Consider the following 23454-nt stretch of genomic DNA (forward strand, 5'->3'; position numbering starts at 1 on the left):
CTTGGGAAGGGGACCCCGATCTCCCCAGAGTCAAATCACTGCTCCTGGGAAGCAATGGGAGCGTGTGGAAAGGCATCATGCAAACAGCGCCGATGGAATGGGAATTCGGTTAAAAAAGAGGCGCTTTGAGTCGGAGTGAGCTACCGGTGGGATTTGAAATGTCACTTCACGTCTGCAGCAGACACAGGGTGGCATCGGAAAGCCTGGTCCTACCTGCCAGGCTGCCCATGGTCGCTCAGCTGCTCACGGTCGCTTGGCTGTTCTTGCCCCGGCAAAGAAGAGAGACAAAGCTGGAGCTCAAGCTGGTCGCATGCCCACTTGCTTGTGCCTCTAGTTTTCCACTGATTCCTTCAGTAATTCTCCTCCGTCATCGCTGGTGGCTCTTTTCCAGGTCTTGTCCATGACCTGCAGTTGCTTCTGCTGTCAGGAAAAAAAACAGGAATTATATTAGAGGAGCCTGCTGCAAACTGGAAATGTGGATCAAAGCATGTGGGGGCTCCTGTTGACCCCCTTTCAGAGAGGTGTTTGGGATTTAACCCCGGTTTTGAGGCAATCCCACCCTGGCTGGGTATAGGGTCCCACTCTGCCGTGGTCATCGCCCCTTCGGGATCCCTTTTCTTCAGGGTTTTACTGACTTATTCGTTGGCCTTTGAGTAGGATCCCACCGCTGGGCTCAGCAGAGCAAAGCTCCTCCAGCGGTGACCCAGGGAGGTGACATCTCCCACAGGCCACAAAGTCTCGTTAATATTTAGTCGATCCATCTACAGAGCTGCATTAATTACCCACCTGAGCTGCATTAATTACCCGTCCGAGCAGCCCGGGCGGAGAGGAGATGCCTGCGGGGAAAAGCAGGGCAGAAAGAGTCAGGGCTGGGACTGGGGCTGCGACCCAGGGACCCCAGATCCACCTTGGCCCCACATCCCTCCTGCAACGCCCATGGGGTGTATATAGCATATCTGTCTATACCTTTCTGTAGCTATATATTATTCTATATGCATCTAACACATAAGCTCTCGCAACAAGGGGAATACTCTGAATCTCACACCTGCAGCCACGAGCTGCACCCCGAAAGCCCCAACATCTGCCCCTTCCTCTCCAAACCGATGCGTCCCAAGTCACTTATTTTCCCCGAGGTGTTTTAAGGCACCTTTTTGGGGTGCTTTTGGGGTGCTGCCTGGGAATGGGCAGAGATTTTGGGTGCTGCATTGGCATGGCAGAGAGAAGCAGCAGCTTCTTGTGAGCCCCCGCTGCCCTCCGGCACCCCGCTTTTGGTTGCCTATGAGAAGTCCCCCCAAATTCCTCGTAGGGGGTTAGAGCCCGTGATGGGGCTGACCCAGATGGGGACTATTGGGGGTGCATATAGGCTAACGTACATATATACCTCTATATACACAGACATATATTTGCCCTCAGAACCCCAAACCACCACCCCCAGGTCCCAGGGACCCCCCCCCCCGCCCCTTCCCACCCGAGGGGACCCCCCCCCCCCCCCACGGAGGACCTGCCACCAGAGGGCACCGCGCCCCCATTTTTGGGTGCCGCTTCCCACAATGCAGCGAGCCGGGCCGGGGGCTCCGCGCCGCTCCGCACGCCGGGCTGCGGCCGCAGGGCCAGCGCGCAGCTCCGCGCAGCACCGCGCAGCCCCCGCCGCCAGGTAAGCGCTGCCCCCCGGCCCCGCAGGGCGAGCTCGGCCACTTTGGGTGGTTTATTTTATTTATTTTATTTTATATTATTTTATTTTATTTTATTTTATTTTATTTTATTTTATTATTTTATCTTTTAATTATTTTAATTTATTTTTTCTAATTAATTTAATAATTTAATTTAATATTTTATTTTACTTTATAATCCCTCCCCCCGGCCCAGGAGGGGGGCCCCGGGCTCGGCCAGGGAGCAGCACCTTCCCCTCCCGGGCTGGGTCCCGGCTGGAGGGGGAGCCATCACCCCCCTTCCCTTCCCCATCCCGGGCTTAGGGGGGGGTGAGGGGGGGGCTGTCCCCGGGGTGCTTGTGGAGAGGCAACATCGGCAGTGGGGTGAGCCCTGGCTGGGCTGGCGGCTGCCTCCTTGGAGGGGGGGGATTGGGTTTTCTCCCAGACCCCCCCCCCAAAGTTAGGGGAAACTTGTGCCCGTGGCTCTGGGGTGGCACTGGCTCATCTCCGGCTGCCCCGGGATGGTGCAACATAAATTAGGCTTACATGAAAGCAGCTCTTTAAATAGCGGGCGAGGGCTCCTCTGCCCCTGGTGAAAGTTGCTTTCGAGTTTGGCACTTTGGGCCATGGGAGATGCAAGGAAAATTGGCTGCTGTGAAAGGGCTTTTGAGCCGCAAGGAGAAATCCCAGCCGGGAGGGAGAGCCCGGGATGGCCGGAGAAGAGGTGAGTGGCCCCCGAAAGCGGAGGAATGGCTTTGGCTTCCCCTTAGAGAGGGATCTCGGGAGCCCCCGGCGTGCCCATTGCTGCTGGTTTAGTGGTACCTCCCCATCGTTTGGCTGTGGCTGCGGTAACTCCTCGTCCCGGGATGTGAACCAGGAGAGCGCGGGGAGAGCAGAAGGGATTGGAGGAGTCAGGACGCGCCAGTCTCGCTTCCTTGCCCGGTTCCCCCTTCGTGTGAAGGATCTGGAGGTGCTCGGGACTCACCAGCTCCCTCAGACTGTGTTTTGGGTCGGTTGGTTGTTTAAAAACCTCAGTTTTGCACAAAAAAACCCTGGCCAGAGCAGCATTAAAGAAATTTTTCTGTGCCAGGAAGGGAAGTTGGACATGGGCTAAAGCAAATAAACTTGTATTTCATCATGCTGGGATTGGGTTTCTTTGTTTTCCACGCTGGTCTGGGCAGCCTGGGCTCCCTACGGCCACACATTTCCACATCCAACCTTCACCTTCAAAGGCATCTCCATGACCGAGCAAAAAAACTTCTGCTCCTTTCTGCAAACCTCACTCCCTACGGAGGCTGCTCTGTCCTCTGCCTCCTGTGTGCTCTTCGTTGTTGGTGTTTCTCCTCTCGGTCAACGCGGGGAAGGGTTTTGGGGGGTTTCTCCTCCAGCCCCATCCCCACGAAGCAGTTCAGGACCAGGCTGACATATGCTGCAGACGTGGAAGGTGTGAGCATGGCTGACCTGACAGCAGCTGTGCATCAGTCGGGGCTGTGCGTTCTGCTGAGGGATGCGTGCCGGCTTCGTGGCTTGTGCGGCTTGGCTCGGGAGGTAAAAGATGCTGTAAACGAGGGAAGCTGGTGTTATTTTTGTCCCTGGAAGGGGTGTTAGAAAAAAAAAGCCCTGAGAGATTTCTCCGCACATCCCCACTGCTGCAGACCTGGCCGGGTCCGGGAGCTGGAGCCCAGATGCATCCCAGTGAGTGCGGGAATGTGCCCCTCCAACGCAGGAACCGAGGGGCAAGGGGGCTTCAGGGCTGGAGGCGCCGGTACGTATCATTTATATGGGGCTGTAAATGTTCCCAATTGCCTGCACGGAAACCTCGAGCAAGAGCTTTCTCCTTGCTGGAAGAGCCTGTGCGGTCCCCGCGACGCAGGATGGGCACCGTGTATGTGCGGGAGTGGCAGGGTCAAGGCACAGGACGTGCAGGGAGATGCAGTCTCATGCCATCCAGGCGGATGGCAAAGACCGGGGATGCTGGGGAAAGCAGGTTATTACTGGGAGAAAAAAAGAAAGATCAAAATTAAATGATGTGTCGTGCCCTGATGTGCTCTTCCAAAATAAATGGGATGGGATGGGAGCCCACTGACCCTGTAGCGATGGGCCAGGGGGAGCCTGTGGCTTCTCCGCTGCAACGATGCCAGCGCAGAATCTACAGCTGAGACTTAAAATCAGTGTAATTTGTTAAATGTATTCCATCGTCTTATAAGAAAGCGGATGAAACGTAGGTGCCAAGGTCTAAAGTGCATGCAAAATGCTGTTACCTCAGGAGAGAGGGAAAATTTTTACACACTGCGCAGGTTCCCATCCATTAGTCATAATATTTCCAGCACGCAGACTTTTTTTTTTAACTGCGCGTGCACTCGCATTTCCGTTTAAACGAATGCACGGGAAGCGAAACCGGAGGTGACACGAGGGAATGGAGAAACCCAGGTGGGTTCTTCCCCAGCAGGACCCTTCGCTCTCCGAGAGGGACCTCCAGCTGATCAGGCCTCATTTCCCAGCATTTGTGGCCGGGGTAGGTGATGCTTTCTTTTCTCCCACATGTTTTTGAGTCCTCTATACCAGTCTTCAAGCTTTGGGGGGAGGGAGGATGGAAATGTAATCATCCCTGTAGAAAAGTTTGACATTTTCTAGCAGATAAAGCCAAATGTAGACAGTTGCTTTGATTTGGCTGCTTTTGGCTGAGTTTAAGGGGAGGCAGAAGGGGATTTAGGCTGGAGATGGGGAAAGGAGGTGGCACATGCACCCCTCACGTCACGGTGACATCCAGCTCTGGGGTTTTTTTAGGAGAAATATGTCTCTGGGAACAGGCTCTTTCCAACTTTACTCCTGCCCAGAAACTTTAATCAATCATATCCAGCCAAAATCTGAAGGTGAGGGGAACCTCTGCTCCTGTGTTACCAACATCAATTTTTGGGGCAGCTGTGATTTGATCACTGGGGATCCCAAAAAGGATTTTGTGGTTGTTGGGCGAGTTGAAATTGAAGGTTCGTGGTTGCTTCTATTTCTCTGGTTTCCCTTGGGAAGGAGAAAAGGGTTTCCAGTCCCATGTCAGTATTTGTCTTTATTACATCTATAGTCATTCTCTGGTGGGCCCTGGGAGCAGCTGGCTGGAAATGATCAAACAGAAGGTTTTATGATGTGTGCTACCTCGTAGCAGGACCAGAACAGGGTCCCGGTGGCCTTTTGGATGGGACAGGAGAGGTGAGCACTGGTGGCCGTCGCATGGGGTGGACACAGCTGCTGACTGCTCCCTACCCAGGGATGGCTCTTTCTGGATGTGCCATTTCTTTGATTTCTTTCCCAAACATCCGCTGGCTTTTCCCAGAGATGAGGTACTGGGATGTCCAGTTATGACTGGGGCAGAAGGAGATGGTGGCATCTCGCCCGGCTGCTCCCTGGGCTGCGTGCCGCCTCCCTGCCCTTTCCGTATTCCCCTGGAAAAACCAGAGGGTTTGCCATGGAACATGGCCTGGGGATGCTTTTTCCTCCAAAATGGTTCTGAACCTGTCCAGTTCTGCTGCAAAATCTTCAGCTGCTTGACTGGGCCATTCTTTAAAAATAAAGACACTTAAAAAACCTGCTTTTTCCCCTCAAAAATAGTGTTGGTATCTGGGACTCTTGCTGGGTTGTGTTCCTCATGGTTAAGGGATGGCTCTCTTCTTACTAGTTAATAAGGCAATGTTTATAATAGGAAATGAATAGGAAATGCTTAAAATAATTAATTAAATTAATAGGAAATGCTAAGGAGCGTTTGCCCTTCCCTGGGGCTGCTGAGAGGTGATCTCCGCGCGAGCCTTGGCTGGAGGTCAGAGCCTGTGGCAGCCCAGACGTGGGAGCGGAGGGGCTCACCGGGGAGCTGGGAGCCCCGATTTGGGCATCCCAGTTTCACACGGGGATCGTTCGCTCGCCAGCCAAATGGCTGGCGCGGCGTGGTGCGCATCCAGCTCTTGGCGGGAGCTGGCAGCAAATCGATGCTCGCTTTTGGTCTGATCTGGCTGGGAGGTGGAAGCGTGCCCTGGTGCCAAATGAGGAGAAACTGCTTATTTCTGCAAATACAGGAATCACTTTCAGCGATGTAAAGGGGCCAAAAGGAGGCGAAAGGGGTGATGAAAAAGCACAAGATGGGTGCAGGTTGTTCAGGGCCCCCATCAACCCCGACCCACCTCCAGCGTGCCCTTAGGAACAAACAACTGATCCATCTTCAGAGTGTGCTACAGATAGCGTTGGACTTGTTCTCCTGCCTCTTGGTGGAAATTCCTTCAGTGAGGCTTCCCTGGATCAACTTTAAGCCACCTAACAGCACTGACCCTGGTAAAGTGGCTGCAGAGAGCAAAGAAACCACCTTGGAATCGCTTTGCTTCTTGGACTGGCTTTGCTAGCTTGAAACCAAATCTGTCCCCGCGAGCTGGGGCAGGGGAGGTCACGCACTGGGTTGCAGGGCAGACATAAACACTGTTATTTAGCAACGTGTGAGGATAAAGTAATGAAATAATCAGAAAGCTATTAAAAAGCATCCAAAAGCAGAGGTGGCGGGCACTAAATGCTGCTGCGCCTTTGCAGTGCTCTCTACCCGGCTGCGTGCTATGGGTTTGCGTAAACTCCTTGCAGGGGTCGTGTTTTGCTACAGTCCTGTCAAAACTTGTGAAGATGCTGTATAAAAATGGTTAAAAAAAAAGATGTTCCTGGATGCCTTGAGTGCCACTGGCCTCGTGCTCTGCGGTCCTGTCCCGGACTTTCACTAAATCCTGGCTTTGGCATCGGTTTGCAAATCTGAGTGCATGGCTTCGTGGCACACAAACACCGTTCCCCGAGCCTGGGGATTTGCTAGAGAATTACTAACGCTGGTAAAAGGGTGAGGAAATGTCAACACGTTTGTATTTGAAAAGCTGTTCCACGGAGGAATCCCGTGGGGATACACGTGCCGGCCTCAATCGGAGGGTTTGGCCATGTATGTCAGCAGTGGGATCGGGGCCAATACTTTGCATTTCCATCACTTTCAGCATATTGTCTTTTACTCGACTGGCATTGTAGAGATTTCTTATAGCTGAAAATGAGAAAACCCTGAAGAAAAAAAAAAAGCCCAAGCAATTCTTTCTCCCCCAGATTTCATTTCACAGTTCACCTTTCTTTCTGGCTGTAATTTCTGCTGGGGCTTCTGGCTTCCTAGAGAAAGGGTAAAAAAAAAAAGAAAAAAAAAAAGAAAAAAAGAAAGCAGGCATTTAATAATAGATCAAAAATGAGATTAAGCGGTAAGTCAGCCCTTCCCTACATTCTCCCTTCCCAAAAAGCAACCAAAGAAATTGCAAATCGCCTTGAAAAAGGGGAGTGAAAACAGTGAAGATCAAACCTGATGTTAAGTATAGATAAGGTGTTTATATTTTATTTAATGACTGTATACTGCCACCCTCCTAGAAAAGCCGCCCTCCCCTGAATTTCTGTATGTGATTAATAAAACAGTAGAGACAAACTGGAATGGGGAAAATTTAGCAAGTATCGAGCTCCGAAGGTGAATGCAATGGTCATCATTAGCAGGCACGGGCAGGGTTTGCTGCTTGGGACACCTGAAGGACTGTGCACACCCAGTGACATCGGTGACGGCTGTAGTTCGAGGTAGCTCCCAAAAACCAGGAGGCTTAATGAGATGCTGTTTGTTGTCCATCCCCAATGACTCTTTGAATCAATTTTGACCATGTTTGGTAGAGTGGTGCGGTCTCAGAGGGAAGGGAACCCAACGGGCTTTGTGCAAGATGCGCAGGCACTGGCAAAAATGCCATGATGGAGGGAAGAGGTGAGCTCATGTGTTATTAGTCACCAGCCAAGCTGCACCAGGAATAGTCTTTCGGCATGCCTCGGCCTGGGACAGCATTCAGTCAAGGCTTGCGCTTGATGAGACACGACTTCCCTGGAAAGGAGGCTTAGCCCTGGCACCGGGCGTTGAGGCCGTCAACCCCAGGCCTGTTCTTGTTTGCTGTAAATCCTCTGGCTCCTTTGGGTCTTGGTTTCAGTGGGGCCATTGCTGCAGGCCACGCGGGAGGGTGGGAGTTGGGATGGCCTCGGCTTCCTCGCTAGATGCTTTGAAAAAGCGGTTCATACGGAGCTGCTCTCCTCCTGGCTCATCCCAAAGGTCTCCGGAGCCAGCATGGACATCGTGTATGTCAGCTGCGTGGGCTCAAGCAAGCCTCGTTGGGAGGGTGTGCAAGGGGGAAACTCTTGCTCTTGCACTGCGTTGCCACCAGAGACAGGACAGCAGAGGAGAGGACCTTTAGTCTGATCCAAGCTGTGGTCCTGTTTGCACTCTCGATGAATAAAATACCAAGAGGGACATGAGGCGTAGCCAGTCCTCTCCAGTATCGTCTTTGTCCAACACAAGATAACCCAACCTGGGTCATACCACGGGGATGAAGACCCACACATGCAGCTGCAGATTTTTTTTTCTTGCTAAATCGCCCACTTTTAAGTGCAGAAAGTGTCACAGCCCCTCTCACTCTGAGAGGCTGAGGAGCTATATCCATCGCAGCTGTGGGTGGTGAAGGCATGGCAGGAGGAGAACGTGAGCAGCAATCCCGTGCGTGGGTCTGGCATGTGGGGCTGTGAACGTTTGCCGAGGGCTGCCAGAGCAAGAGAGGAGGCAAAAACTGCCCGCCCGCTGGAAAGCACCTCTCCCATGTGTGATTAGCATCCTCTAAGGTGTTAATTTATCTTCTTTGTCACCTCCTTGGTCTCAACTCTGTACTTTTAGAGTTGGAGGAGAATCTGTTTCGTTACCTGCTGGGCTGCTGCTCTTCTTGTTTATTCCCCAAAAGGAAGACAATTAGACGTGCCAGAGCTTAAACTTAAAAAAAAAAAAATCCAGACTTTGGAAACAACCACTTGGAGGTAGAATGAGCCTCAACAAGAAAACATTTGTCTTCCACCTTTTTCTGAGGCTGGCTGGGAGTAAAGTACAGGCAGAAGACGGGGCAAGGTTTACTTTCTTTTCATTTCAAATATATTCCAAAAGTGGAGCAGTTGGGATTTCTTTTTTTTTTAAGTTGCTTTGCGAAGTTTGGGTGGAGAAAACCAGCTGAAAACCTTGCCTTGGTGGATGTGGGATGAAGGCAGGAATGCATTTATTTTATTTATTTACCTATTTTTACCGGTGAGGCCCTGAGGCAAAACAGCAAAGCCATGGCCGCGTTGCCTGCTGCGTGCAGGCAAGACGAGCACTCTCCCCCACCAAATCCTTTTTCCTGGCACCAACAAGATCAGCACCGAAGATACGTGACTGAGTCAGCAATGCAGATGCCATCAAATGTCTGCTTTATTCCAGGGTATGAATCAGAGCAGAGAAGTGTCAGAGCCTCATATCCTGCATCTCCCGATAAGAGTGCCGTTACCTCCGAGGAAACAAAACACGGTGAAATCCCATTATCCCGCCTGTTGCAAGCACCTATAACTCACTGGCACCAGCAGCACTTATTTTATTGCAACTCCTGCAATAGCATGTGTAGATTTTTATTTTTTTTTTAAATCCGACATCCTGGAGCCAAAAGATGGGGGGTTTTTTATATTTGCAGAAAAAGTGATCCAGCATGTCTATATGCACACGCATATATGAATATATATGAATATTTATATCTATAGTCATATTTATATATGAATATATATTATATGAATATTCTATATTCGTATATATTTATATATGAACATATAAATATAACTTCTGGAGCACAAGCCGCTTGTGTTAACCCCTGTTAGACCAGTAAGAGCAGTGTGTGCCACTAGTCTGGGTACTGGTTGCTTACTCTACAGGTTTTTCCAATGTATCGTATTCTTGGGAAGGAAGGGGGATTAGCTTCATTGGACTTTCCAACCATGCGTTTACCTCCAAAATCAGCTTAATTTCCAGACTTAAAATTTTTCCCTTTCGGTTTGCTGTGAAAATTACATGCAGAAGTGAAACCCTTTATCCCCAGAAGTTTTCTGCTTCTCCCTTGCAAGACTTTTCCATCCCCAACTACTGGTTTTGAAGGCACGGACCACAGCCAGCTCAGTGACAGCGTTTCCGTCTATTGTTTGACGGGGGCAGCTTCTGGCTCCCTCTGCAAGAGTTACGCGCGGCCGCTGGCTTTTGCATCAGCTACCTCCTTTCTCCTGAGCCAAGGGGACCATCTGTGTCCTGTTCCTGCTGCAGTCCCGCTTCTGGACCCAGTCTGGGAGGCCTCGGTGGGAGGGAAGAAGACTTGCAATGGTGCAGTTTATATCCCCTAAAAACAGATACAACGGTGAAATTTTGCAAAGACCTGGCCGTATTGTCCCCAAGGGGCAGTGTGGAGTTGTTTAAAAGACCGTTATGCTACTGTGGTAGTGGTGGAGGCAGAAAAGGACAATTTTCACCCAGATTCCTCTTCTGAGGGGCTTGTTTGTTCCTTGGGGTTTTTCTGCACTGGAGACTACAGAAGTTGAGGGGATAAAAAAACATTTCTGTGGTTCCCCATCTGTGGATTTGAGGGAAAACTAGTTCAAATCCACCACCCTAAGCTACATCATAAATCTCGCTGCAGAAATATGGCACCTAGACATTAATAATTAGGAGCTTGCACAATAAAGCGCTGGCATATTTCACTCATGACACAACATCTTTCGATCCAGCTGACGCTGTGCAGAGATCTGTGTGAAAGTTCTGCGCAGCCAGGTTGGAGGAGTTTTTGCTCCTGTTTGTGCCTTTTGAAGGAGAAAAAAATGGGAAGGAAAAATCAGGTTGCATCCCAAAAGTGTTTGCTAAGGCTCAAGCGTGGGGGTTTTAAGGTGCACTCCTATTATAAAGTGTTTATATGTGCTGAAAGAAAACGATGCAAATTAATAGTTATCCTTTCCCTGCTTCCCACGTCTTCAAATCACTCCCATTCAGCCAAGCTGCTTCCTGTCAAACTTCTATCACAAAAAAGAAAAAATCTTCTGGACCGTGACTGAACATGAGAAATTAGTCCCCAGGGATCCGTGTCCCTGAGGTTTGAGGGCTGGATGATAAGAGCTTTGGGCTGTGAGATGACAAATGTAACTTCATGGTTGCTTGTTCATGCTCCAGCAAAGGTGTGTTTTGGGTGTAGGTATTTCCCGGCAACAAGGCTGAGATCTTACCAGCTCTTACATGAATATTCTTCACCTTTTTTTTGATGCGGTTAAAAGTAATTGGAGGGCTGGTGGTATTTTGAACAACCGTATCCACCTAGGAAATTATGACCTTGAATTTATTCAATCAAATAATATCAAGATTAAGAGTGAAAATAGCTGAGCTTGTCAGTCACAAGGAATTGTATTGCAGCCTGGGCTCAAATCCATCACCTCAAATCAGGAGATTCTGGCAGGGTATTCTTCGTTCATCAGCAAGAGGCATCAGAGAGAGATCATTTAACTGTAATTCATCAATTTACCAGGCTACTCAATTAAGTGGGGGCTGGAGAGAGGATGAAGGGAATGATTCTGCCTGTTGTAATGAATCTTTGGCCACTTGAGGACTTTTTTTGCTCATGGCTCTGTTGTATTTCATGTTGCCTTGAAGGCCCATCAGGAGGAGAACCCGGACTGGCAATGCACTAACGTTGGTGGCCCTGATTTTTCGTGTCGTATCTGCATGCTTTGTGCAGGGGAAGACTTGCACTGTGCATTGAGCCATGCCGATTGCGGGAGAGGAGGGTGGGGACGCTGTCTAGTAGCTGCGTACAAGCAACCGTCGCATGCACCAATACAATGTCTCACCCTGTGACTGTTAATGAGGAAATATGCATAATATTAATCATAATTCTTGAGTGTGAAGTAGGTTGTTACCTGAGTATAGGCTGGGTTTGCTGTTGAATTTACGTAAATCTCTCATCTCCTTGTGTCTTGGCACTAGCTTGAAGTAGGAATGCTGGTTTCTGTGCTCTTTCCTTGCTGTCCAAGTCAACCTCATGACTATGAAAACTGCACAGCAATCTTGTGACTGCAGGACTTCCTGCATCTTGATGCCAAAGCGAGCCTTCAAGTGGTACATCTCTCATCACTCTTCCAAGCCTTGTTAAAAGGAAAATGTAATCACAATGGTGGTGAAAAGAGAGGGCTTAAAGAATTAAAGGGATTAATGAGTTAGAGTTTTTCCTCTACATGGTTTGTCACTGTCCTGAGCCTGACTTAACCATAGTCTGAAGAGATCCTGGAGAACCTTGGGTGGACATCTGCAAAAAAATGACTTAAGTAAAACGTTGTGCAGCCTGGAGTAGAAGGATAGGCTTTTTCAGGTCCATCTCAGCTCTGTTCTTCCCGTGTTTCTGTGGTCCGACCCCAGACTCATTGGTGAAGCAGCTTGGGAGCTTGGTGCAACCTCTGATTCTGCTATGAGTGGTTCTGTCTGGCATCAGCTGCCCTGAGACCTTGGCAGTATCATTGTAGTGCTGGCTGATGGAGCCCTTCATCAGTCTTGTATAAAGAAGCTGGGCTAGAGGTTTCTTTATGAATGTGGTATTTTAGACATTTGCCTATTCCTGAGTACATCCAAATACTGATTTTTCCGGGTGGCTACACCTAAATCTTTAGGTTGCTTCACTGTGGATAGCTCACTGCTTGGGATCTCTGCTCAGATCCATGATGACACTCCCTTGTTTTGCCTTTACGATCAACATCTGTGTTGTTTTCTTACAAAATGAGACTCAATCTCATCCAGGTTGCTTATCACCCCATATGTATGCATGTTTGCGCCACCCCAATACCTTCTGAACCTGTTGGCCTGTTTCAGTCAAGCCTAACAAAGAGATATAGGTCTGCGAGGGTAATTAAGGTTGCATAAGTTCATGAAAAACAGGCAGTCAGGCACGAGGGATAGCCCAGGTACTTACTGAGCCTCGGGGAGAGGTGCAGCTCCAGCTTGCGTGAGTGGATACCAGACAGTCCCCATGAGGGAGAGATCTTCCAACTGTTTCGGTCATGAGATCTATCAGCCGGAGCCAGAGCGCGGCCCCTTTGTTGCCCTGGTAGACCCCAGGCCCATGGATGGCGGTCTCTATTTGCAGTAAAACTTGTTTTCAGTTTAAATGCGGTGGCGGTTCGGGCAGAAGTAGCCCTAGTAGAAACAGGCTGGTGCCGGAGGAACCTGTGGTTCGGTGCGAGGTGTAGCTGCTTGCCTGCTTTCTGTAGAAACACAGCAAAAGACTTCAGCAATTCCAAGGACTACAGATCATGAATATTTCCTCCTAGCTGGGTTTCTCACATGTCCTATTGTTTTCTTTCAACAAAAGCAAGAGAAAAGGAGAATTCATTTGAATTTAATAATAAAATACCTCCAAGGAGATGAAGCAAAAGGAACTGTTAGCAAGAGGAATAGGTGGAGATTAAAACCACATTCTTTCTCTTGCTGTCCCTTGCACACGCATACACATTGTACATGTATGTAGCCAGACCCCTTCTCCTTGCATAACATGAGAAAACTAAATTGAAAAGGAGACTATACAAATCAGGATGAAAGGAAAAACAAGAGGATGAGTCAGCTCTACTCCTGCCTGTCTGTACCAAGGGGAAGCCTGCCTGGTGCTCATGACAGATTTTTTGCAAAAAAGATAATGCATCAGACTGATGACAGCCTATAAGATATACTGCAAGCGGTATGAAAATTGCTGGTAGGTACTTGAATGTCACTGACTGCACAGAATGAATTGTAGGTTGAGTCACAACAATTTCCCTAAAGCTGTGTATATTAACATACAAATACCAAGGAAGTCCAATCTTTGAATTTTTATCTGCTTCAGCTTGAGAGTCAAATAGGCACATTACGGAAGTGTCATCCATTTGAGTCAATTGTCGTGCCTGCATTTGTGGAAAGGATGCATCTGGGTTTATTGATAACATTATTGAGGTGCTTAGAAACACAAGTGTGTTGGGTTTATTCTCCCTTTAGTAACTTATTCTTGTTTCTGGCATTTTGTTAAAATATTTTTTCAGTTTTAGTCTCCTCTGGAGATCTCTGCTGAGCAGAGCATTAGTAACAGAGATGCTCTGTACGTCCATATCATCTTTCCTCCATGAGTTTCTTATAAACCTGACTTTTTTTCATAGCTTTTCTGTAAATTTTAAGGTAATTTTATTTGCTGGAGGAAAAAATGAGATGGAGAAGAGAGTCTAGGAATCGTGATTTAACAACCTTCTAGTGAGTAGGCTCAGCTGCTTTTTTTTTTCTTGGTTAAACCACATCAGCTGAAATACAAGTTAGTGGCCAAAACTTCCTGTTGATCTCCATCGTACCATTACTTCACCCATTTTACTTCCTCTGCTGCTCTGCCAATCCCTGCCTGTGCAGAGAAGATACAAAATCAGTCATACACCCACTTGAGAAGTAACTTTATGTATGAGGTTTTGGGGCAAATATTTTAGGTTTGTAGGTGTCTCCTGCTGCCAAAGAAACACAAGCCTAGTGAAGGGGCTGTGTGACTGGGAGCCCTGAATTTCTGCCTTGTGCTCAGCTGGTTTTAAAAATCGCCTTTTTAGGGGCTGTGGCCAATCACTTCACCATTTTGCCTTTGTTCCCATCTTTAAACAGTTCCTGCACCTAAGGAGGTGGCTGTGAGGATTAGTCATTGGTTTTAAAGCTCTGAAGATGGCAAGTGGTGTATAACAGCTCAATGTTTATTGGTGGCATGGCTTAATACGATGAGAATTTTTTACAGCTGAGTTTAGATAGGCCAGGACGAAGCCTCAGCAAGTTGAAATCGGCATTGCTTCATTGATCTCCTCCCAGCTGCGCCAGTTGACGGCACATGATTATCTGGCCCATCATACCTGATCCGTGGGCTGCAGCAGGGAGCCCTCCCTCTCGTTACTCCTCTAGCAAGTTCTCCTTCCACTGGCCTCCTGCCACAGCATACGCCAAGTTTAAATCTGGTTCTGTGTTTTTGGCTTTGTTCCTTCTAAATGTTTTCAATTTTGTTGGCTTTAACTGATCCCAGTGGCATCTTTTTATGATGCGCTTTATTCAGCTTCTTCTACTGCTTCAAGTACAATAACACTCCTAAAGTTCAACCTATTTTTTAATAATAATAAAAAAAAAGGCAAAGGGCAGTATTGTTCTGTCACTGGTGGGAGAAAGGGGAGACTTTTCTTAATCTTAAATTTGATCAAATTTAAAACTCGGCATACATAGTGGTTTTAGTGGAACATTGCTGTAATCGGAAGGGCAAATTACTGTTTATTCTTGCTCTCTTGGGAGCCAGTACTAGTATTGATTAAACACAAGTATTACCATCTGTTGGATGATTTCAAAGCACTTCAGGACTGGTGAATGAAGAAGACCTGGAGAACGTCATTACGTCCTCTATCGATAAGGAAGCTGAAGCAACTTTCCAGGGCTCAGGTTGAGGTAACGACTACTGGGGGCAACAACTCCTGATCCATAGCAGCATATATATTGCGCTAGATCAAATCCCTCCCCGCACCAGCTGGAGTGATTTCCATGTTTATTCTCCGGTTTGCCCCTCTCATTGACCTCTGCTTTTCTGCACGTACACCGTAAAAATCTTCATTGCCTGGTTCTGTAGCTGATGAGATTTCAAACTGATGTGGTGTTGTCAGCCTGTGTGTTTCTGCGGAGTTCCTGCAAGTAGATGTGAATTTATAGAGAGGGAGAGAAGGGATGGGAGGAGGACAGTGTGTGTGCTTGGGGTTGTGTGAGTGCACGGTCCTCTCTTCCACTAGGTCCAAGCAGCTTGCATCCATCTCTGCTGAGAACCACAGTCTTACTGACTCGGTTGTTGTCAAAGTCAATCTGCTGCTAAGGAGATCTGTGAGTAATAACCAAATTAAAGACGCCAGTGTTTGCGCAACCAGCACCCAGCACTGAATGCACGGGGTTGCATTTAGGAAAAAAACAGAAAAGAAATCACTTTCCTTGGCAGACTTAGTTTTTTACCTCCTTGAACTGTCTTGCTCTGCAATCTTGCCATCGCCAGTGCCAGCATAAGACACTGCAAATGCAGCTGCCCATTGAAGTTCACAGGACTGCAATGAGTACAGTCTACATCAGCTCAGTCTGCCCTGAAACTACACCCGTGAATATACTTTCACAAACATTTTAGGCAGGACTACAGTTAGCAGAAGCAGTCCTGCTCCGCCCCTGCCCACCTTTGCTCGCTGATGTTGCTCTTCCTTCATCCTGCTAACAAAAGCATTGCTAACACGGGCACGGCTGCATGGGCAGCTGAACTGCAGAAGTGATCTGGGTTAAAAGAAAATGTTTAATGAAGTAGTTTTTGCCACATTCATTTTACTTGAGCATCAGCTCTTCCTTTGCATGAGAACAGAAATTAATTTTGTTTCAAGTTCTGAAAACCTGAAGACATGCTGAATAGATAGAAATTGGTTCTATTTCTAGGCTGCAGAATTCCTTTGTACAATAAAACAGTTTGTTTTAATTTAAGCTATGTATTCAGCACATTTAGCTTAATTTTATTTAACTACAAGTTTTACGTGCTGTTTTCCTGCATTCTAATTATTTTTTAAATTTGTGGCATCAATCCTAAGTACAATTAAAAAGTCAGACTAGTCATTAAGAAACTTCATTTACCATTTTTAACATAAAATGTGTTGACTTGCATAGTTTATTAGTTTTTACAAATGCCCAACTGTAAAAATAGGACAGCTTTCCAGTTTAGCCAAAGGCCTGATTTATGGAGAAATACGCCTTTGTTGTTCTCCACCAGCAGAAGTCAGCCTTTTGTTAAGAAAAAAAAAGACAAAAAATGCAAAGCAAGACAGTTTAAATCAGTCAGAATTGAAGTATTTTGCTCTCTGTTTTGCATCAATAAATCCTGTAGTCACAGGAGACAAGGTAGGATGGTTGAAAAAGGATTGGCGGGCAAGTTAGCAATAGTGTTCCTCAAGGACTGGTCTCAAGACCAGTGTTAATCAATGTATTGACTAATGATACAGCAGAAACTAATGGGATTTGGAGATGTCGCTAAAAGAGGAAAACCAGGACATCCCATAAAAAGAATGAATGACTTTAGGACTATTTGCCTGTAAGCAAATGCAAGCTCTTGTAATGCCAGCTCTGATAGAAAGTTGGGGTTTCTCTGTTGGAATTGGAATGTATTAATCAATCGTAGGATAATTCTGATGTCCCAGTGACAAAGATACATACCGGGATCACATCTGTCAACCAAGTTATTTCCACTAGCGACAAGGAAATGCGAACGCCCCTGCAACAGGTTTTAGTGAGGCATTGTTTAAAATGTACTATGTGTTCCTTCTCCATGTAGGAGAAAGATTTGATTTCAACTGTAAAAGGTGCAGGGGAGGGTGTCTGCTAGAAATGATCTGGAGAACAGAGAAGCTGGTTCACAAAACGATTAAAGGAGCCTGGACGGTAAGCCAGTGACGAAGAAAGGCAGAGAAAAATTATATTCCTTCTCTATAAATACACTGGCATAAATACCAGAGAGGGAGAAGAGTTATTTAAGTTAAATGACAATTCTGGCACAAGAACAAATGGCTCTGAATAAGTTTAGGCTGGAAATGAGCAGAATGGCTTCAAACCAAGTGAGGTTCTTAAATAGCCTTCTAATGGGAATTGTGTAACGGGGGCTAAAAACCTGATTACTGTGAAGATGGAGCCTGATAAATGTATTAATGGGATTACGCAATGTGGTTGACTTCAGTATTAAGGGATCAGACTCAGGATTTCCGGTCCTGTGCTTTTGTAAATACACTTAGGAATCCTGCAGGTATGAGAAAAAACATAGAAAGTTTTCGTTTTAAGAAATACTTTCATAATGATTTGGCTTTGAGTTGGTTTCTCTTTCTAATGCACTAATAACTGAATTGAGTGAACTGTGGGAAGAAGGAAGTATCCTTTCTGCACTGGGAAAAAGCAGCAGCTGGCAACTGTTTCGCTATTTTAGTGGTCGATTTTGGCAGCAGGCCTGTACTACTTAGATATATATTTTTTTAAATTTAAAGCATTTTGGTACATTATAGTAAGTTAAGCCTTGAAAGAGGTTGTGCTCAAAACGATGACAATTATTTATTGTTATTTAACTTTGTAATGATGCTTTTTAAAAAACCTGCAGCACTTAATGCACAGTAGTGTTCATTATCGATCTCACCGTTCTCTTTATCAATCCCCATTTTCCCCCTTTACTAATAGTCCCCAGTTTTCTTGTCGCTTTGCTAAAATCCCAATAAATAAGACCGACTGCCTTTTTGTCAAAAGAAACCAGTTATTTTATCAAAGATGGGTGCCAAGTTATTTTAGCACAATGTAACTTTGATCTCATGGTACACTTTACACTCTGTATTTCTGCGCCTTTTATGTTTTAATTCAGGCTCTGTTCTCAAGTCTTGTCTGCAATTGATAGCTGTGGCTTCCCCGAGCGCTGTCGCCTCTAGCCCTCCTTCCTCAAGCAGAGATATTCTGCGTAGAGGCCTCCACAATTTGGGAGAGCTGCTGGTTGAAGTAGGCTGGTATTGATGGGATGCCATGTTGTTACACGAGAACAATCAGACACGCACATCGGCACTTTCAAACACGGGCTGTGGGACGAGGAGGTTCGTTCCAGCACTTCTAAGCTTTTATTATGAAGATTTCTGAATTTTAGTTGAGGGATCATGTAGACCTGTTAGAAGTCCTTGCCAGCGGACTTGACATTTTGGCAGCCTGGAACAGAGTGCACTGAGCACTGCAGTTGACTTTCCCCTGGCTGGGGAAACTGCAGGCAGACTTTCTCGTAGCCCACCCTGCCTTCGCCCCTACGTTCTACGCTCTCCTCGTTACTCAACGGCAAGGCAACATCTGTATTCAGTCTGGGGGCTTGACTGTGACTATCTCCAATCTCCAGCATGTTCTCATTGCTTCCCTACGTGTGCTTTTCATTCGCCTCCTCTATTCAGGACGCAAATGGCAGATGTTTTTTCTTCTTTGGTTTCAAGGTCTTCTCATTGGAGCCTTTCAGCCATTCAACCCTGTCAGCTTCACAAACTAGTTCCCTTAATTACCTCAATTTTTCTTTTTGAAATTGAAAACCTTGCAGACCTGCTTTTATTTTGCTTAAACTGAACCAATTTGTGGAAAATAGGCTCGAATTGAGTGATCACAAGCAGCTTTTATTACAACATCCTCACTATTTGCCAAAAGTCTACAGCAGAATCACCTCTCGTTTGCTCAGTGCCTATTTTGTAAAGAAGTCTGTCGGCTATTACATCCTGGACTTACAGGGCCCTGCTGTTAGTATTTGTTCTTCCTTCTACATCTGGAATTTAAGACTCCCTTATCAGCCAATTCCTAGGAGTATTTCTTTCTCTCTCTAGTCATTTTTAAAAGCTCTCTGCACACATCCAAATCCGACGGTGGGGTCTCCAGCGGACCTCTAACACAATCCCAGCAGACAGCCTTTTACAGTCTTTTCCCAAAGTGACTTTAATCCACAACGATCATTTTATGCATGCTATCGTTTTGGATTTCTAGCAAACACAGATGATTCACTCAGTTCACAGAAAGAACCGCGGAGCAGTGTCCCAAAAGATTATTTAAAGAGAGTTTTGGAAGTGGATTTGGGGTTACCATAGGCAGTGTGCATGCTCAGGTCTGACTTTGGTTTGGGGCTTTGCGGGTACGTTTTTTTCTTAACCACCCGTGTATGTGTTTGCCAGCCTTCTTTACTATATGATGACTATAATTCCTAACAGATTGTTATTCTGACAGTCATGTAGGAAGAATTATCCCCAGTTTACATTGTGGTAACCGAACCCAGGGACAAATGAAACAGCTGGCTTAAGCACATAGGTCTCTGTGAGCGGAGTCTGCATTCCCCGAGTCTTCTGTCTTTTCAAGCACTCTCGGCAATCTGGCAGGTTGTCAAGGCCCCTCAAATTGTGTGGACTCAAGGGTGAGCTGAAGTGCTGGAAACTCTCAGCCTTGAGTCTGGTAGTCTGGCGCAACAAAGCACACGCTTAAAATGATGCTTTTGTACTTTACTGAACTGCTTGTTTTGCAGTCACTTTAAATTTAAGTTTAGACAGTGCTGAATGCTTAATTTAAAAAAAGGTGCTTTTGGTAGACCAGAGTGTAACACCCAAGCTACGCTGCAGTTACAATATGTAGGTGTTTTGGGATTATGTTATATACAAATGAAACAATTGTTTCTTTTTAACTCCTGTTTAAATATAGTTCTAATTATGGAATATTTAGTAGAACAGAATAAGCTGTTGCTTGCCAGCTTTTTCATACCAGTGGTTACCGGATGCTTCTGTATTTATAACCTTGCCATCTGTTCCAGGGTGGAGTTTGGGGGTAGTCTAGGTATTTGGATGCGTCTTCTTTCTTGGGTATCTCTGGAAAACTTCAAAGCATCTGTTTTGAGATGAAGGGGAAGCATGGTTAGCTGTAATACTCCAGGAATTCAAGGGAATTTTACAGAAATGCTGCTGATTCCTTAGTGTAGCAGGGCTCGGAAGGGGAAGGAGCCTTAAGCAAAGAGGCAGCGCTGGTATTTTCTGCCGTTACTCAGTCACCGCCAAGATCCACTCAGGGTTTTGCTTGGCTGTCCCCAGACTGGGTTGCTGCTTCCTGCTTTGGAGCACCTCTTTCTTAATAATCACTGAAATTTCCATGAGTATTGCAATATGGAAGTCTCTTAATGGAAGGGTTTTTTTATTATTTCTGTAGATAAATTTTATTTAGATATGTTTTAGATAATTTTTTTGATGCTGGGTGACTCTTTTTTTTTTTTTTTTTAGAATGACAGAGCTAAGTCTAGCTAAAAAGAGAAACAAAAATAGCACGTTCAGACACATTCACTCTCCCTATCGTACATCCTGCAAGGGCCCAGGTGAGGACGGGAGAGCAACGGCACCCTGTAGGATTGAGAAAGTAGCTCGGTTGGTTATTTAGCTCCTTTGCCATGAAGCCACCCATGTAGTGGCTTGCGCGCAACATCTCTCTGTTCTCGGGGTACCACCATCGTGAAGGCTGCTGGTGGTAACAGCTTGTTAATGTACCTGGTTAGGCTTGATATACACACACACAAAATGACTCTGCATGACTCAAAGAATTTCATTTTTTAGGTAACTATAAAAATGCAAAGGAAGCGAGGGCTAGGTTCACAGAATTGCTGAAGAATTGCTGTGAGCAGTTATAGACACAAGGGGAAGAAAACCCACTCTACCTTCACCCGCTTGCACTGCGTCTAGCTCCACCAAAGCCAGGAGTGACTTGTCATACTGAAATTGGTTTGCCGGTAGTTTTGGGGATGGGGAAAACCACATTTTGGTCAACAAACTACTTGTGAAAAATATTCACCCAGTGCTAGCAACAGCCTTCAGTTGCTAGTGATCTGGGACATATTGGGGGAGGAGGGAAAGTGAGATGTCTCTCTACCCATCCTCTGAGCCATCTGATCTCTCGCGGTTTATTTGTAACCACTGTCCTAATCTCTCTTAACTTACTTCATTGTTGCTGAAATATGAAAATTACCCTTTTAGGCACTGTGGTTCTCGTGAAGAAAATAACGTAATGTGGTTATGTATGGTTTTATAAACAAAGCATAATACAGTCATGTAATTAATTTATCTAGAATGTTTATCCTTAATAAAATGTGTGGCAGTGCAACTCGAGTGTGATCCATAATATTCCACCTTAAAACAAAACCTTCTACCCCACTTCTTGCCTCGTGATTTTTCTTTCAAATAGCTCGGTCAAATAAGAAACGCTAACTGTGCCTTCATTAACAAGGGAACAGGCATTTCTTTTCCTCACCCCGTTTTACTACCAGGCAGTGTCCTCCAGCATCCCAGCATCTTGCCAAAAGCTTTCACTGCTTTTATAAACTTACTTTCTTCTGCCATCAGGATCTGGTTCCCCTGTGCAGGATGCCGGTAGTTCACTGTACTTGCTCTTTGGATCCCAGCTGGGGCTGCCCTGGGTCCAAACTTGAATTAGCATTTGGGAGGGAGAAGTCTTTATGTCCGTGTGTCCATTCTTATGCTAACCTTTCCTTTCCCAACACAGATATTGCCACTGAGTGTTTCACTTCATGCTCTCGCCCTTGCTATGCTTTATGGCCAGCGGTAGGGTGTATTGTTACAATACTTCCTGGGCCCATGGGGTCTTCAAAGTGCTTTATTTAAACGTACCGAAATGCCTTCACCTACCACTGAAATGCAGCTACTTACGCTGCAAAGCCTGGCAGCTGCTCTAACAGCAGGAGCAGGACCAGGCCGCTGCTTTTATGACATAAAGTAAGGAGAAAAAAAAATCCATATCCATTAAAAACTGCAGGGAGAATGTAAATTGTCAGAATGTAATTACCTAAACTGGAATCTGGCCAGCATTCCAGATTAACATTTCCTCTCTTGTGAAGCGTGCCATGGGATACCTGATGGCCGAAAGCAGTCAGAGTCTCAGCAGGGTTAAAAATTGAGCTTTGCTGTGTAGTCATTTCGTAGTCGCTGAGAGATGTATATTACCTGTTTAGCACCTACAGCACCCGGGGGCTAAAAAGTGACTGAATCATATGAAATCTGATAGGAGTGTCTGAGGTTAAGAGTGCAGTCTAAAAACATGCCATGAAACTTGTAAAATCCGCAGATGGTCCGGCCTTGGTACTGTCTCCTGTGGAAGGGAGGAGAAAGAGGTTAAAAAAGATTTACCAAAAGGACTGTAGCAGGGAAAAGATGAAAGTTCAGGGTCCTCCCCTTAGATTGTTGTTCCCTTGAGGAGCGATGGATGTTCTTCTGAGGTTTATTTCAGGCCGTGGAAGCGTGCCATGGAAACGTGCATTAGCTGGCTCCGAAACTCCCTAATACCTGCTTGAAATGACTCGATGTAACTTATAGCAGATTGGAGACACCAGTATGTTGGATGTGAGAAAAGCTTACAAGTGGGATGAGGAAGAGGGAATTTGGTGTGGGTAAGGAAAAGAGGTGAAGTGGGGACCATTTCAAGTAGAGAAGAGGAGGACACAAAGGTGTGATGGCATTCACTGTATTCAGTTGCAGCTGCCAACTGCAGAGCTACTTAAAAGGTAATATAAGGGAGGTTCCCAGCATGAAATCATACAGAGGTGTCTAAATAAGTTGTTCTGTGAGCAGTGGGACTCATGAAGCCAGTTTTTCTTAGATTTTGTCTTTTCCCTACAGCCTCTGACTGCCACCATTTCTTGTCTCATAGGGTGTGTGCCATCACAGGCCCTCACCCCATTTCCCTTTCCCACCACCCGCAAACCTCCCTCCTTCTTGTTCTTACTGTAAATCCCCAGATCCCTCTTTATCACTACCTCCTTGGTAGCCCCAGGCACCCACCCCCCAAATCCCAAACCTCCTATCGCTGTTTAGGCTGCTGGCTAGAAATACCTGACTCAGCTGGCTGGGAGCCGTGCACAAGCTGGCTGCTTGGCTGGTGAGCAGGTCGAACAGAAGGGGCAAGATCTGCACTGCAGCTGCTTTTTAGGTGCCTTTGCATTGCACCTGCACGCTTTCATATAGCATGATCTAGTATTTTTAGACCTCTGCCCCTCTGTCAGATTCAATTAAAAGTCGCCAAGGAGTTTCAGAGTCTTTAACAGGACTGGCACTGTGCAGTCACTCGGCGCTGTGCATTAAGGCTTGTTCCTTTGGGAAACCAGACTGAGAAGCTGCTAGGAGTAAAAGGCTTCTCCTCACTAGGAAAGGAGTCGGGCAACCATTCTATGCAACTTATTTGCTTGTTTAAACTATTATTCATCATAGGTTATAGATCCTGCCCATTGGGATCTATTTCTGATGTCAAAATTTTACGTGTGTTCTTGGATACTGTATATGGCAAAACAAA

At 46.3% G+C, this 23454-nt stretch overlaps 1 protein-coding gene across 2 annotated transcripts in view; it reads left to right on the forward strand.

Moving 5' to 3' along the window:
* The first annotated feature begins 1600 nt into the window (after positions 1–1600).
* The window catches only part of EXTL3 (exostosin like glycosyltransferase 3), a 161102-nt gene continuing 139248 nt past the window's right edge, over positions 1601–23454 (forward strand). The window contains exon 1 of one of the 2 annotated variants that reach the window (XM_076332541.1): positions 1601–1654. The gene's annotated coding sequence lies outside the window, so the exon portion shown is untranslated. Of the gene's footprint in view, positions 1655–3390; positions 3415–23454 lie in introns of those variants that run through there. The other variant, XM_076332545.1, reaches the window with a different exon arrangement.

Source organism: Aptenodytes patagonicus, chromosome 3 (assembly GCF_965638725.1).
Source record: "Aptenodytes patagonicus chromosome 3, bAptPat1.pri.cur, whole genome shotgun sequence".
Classification (NCBI taxonomy): domain Eukaryota; kingdom Metazoa; phylum Chordata; class Aves; order Sphenisciformes; family Spheniscidae; genus Aptenodytes; species Aptenodytes patagonicus.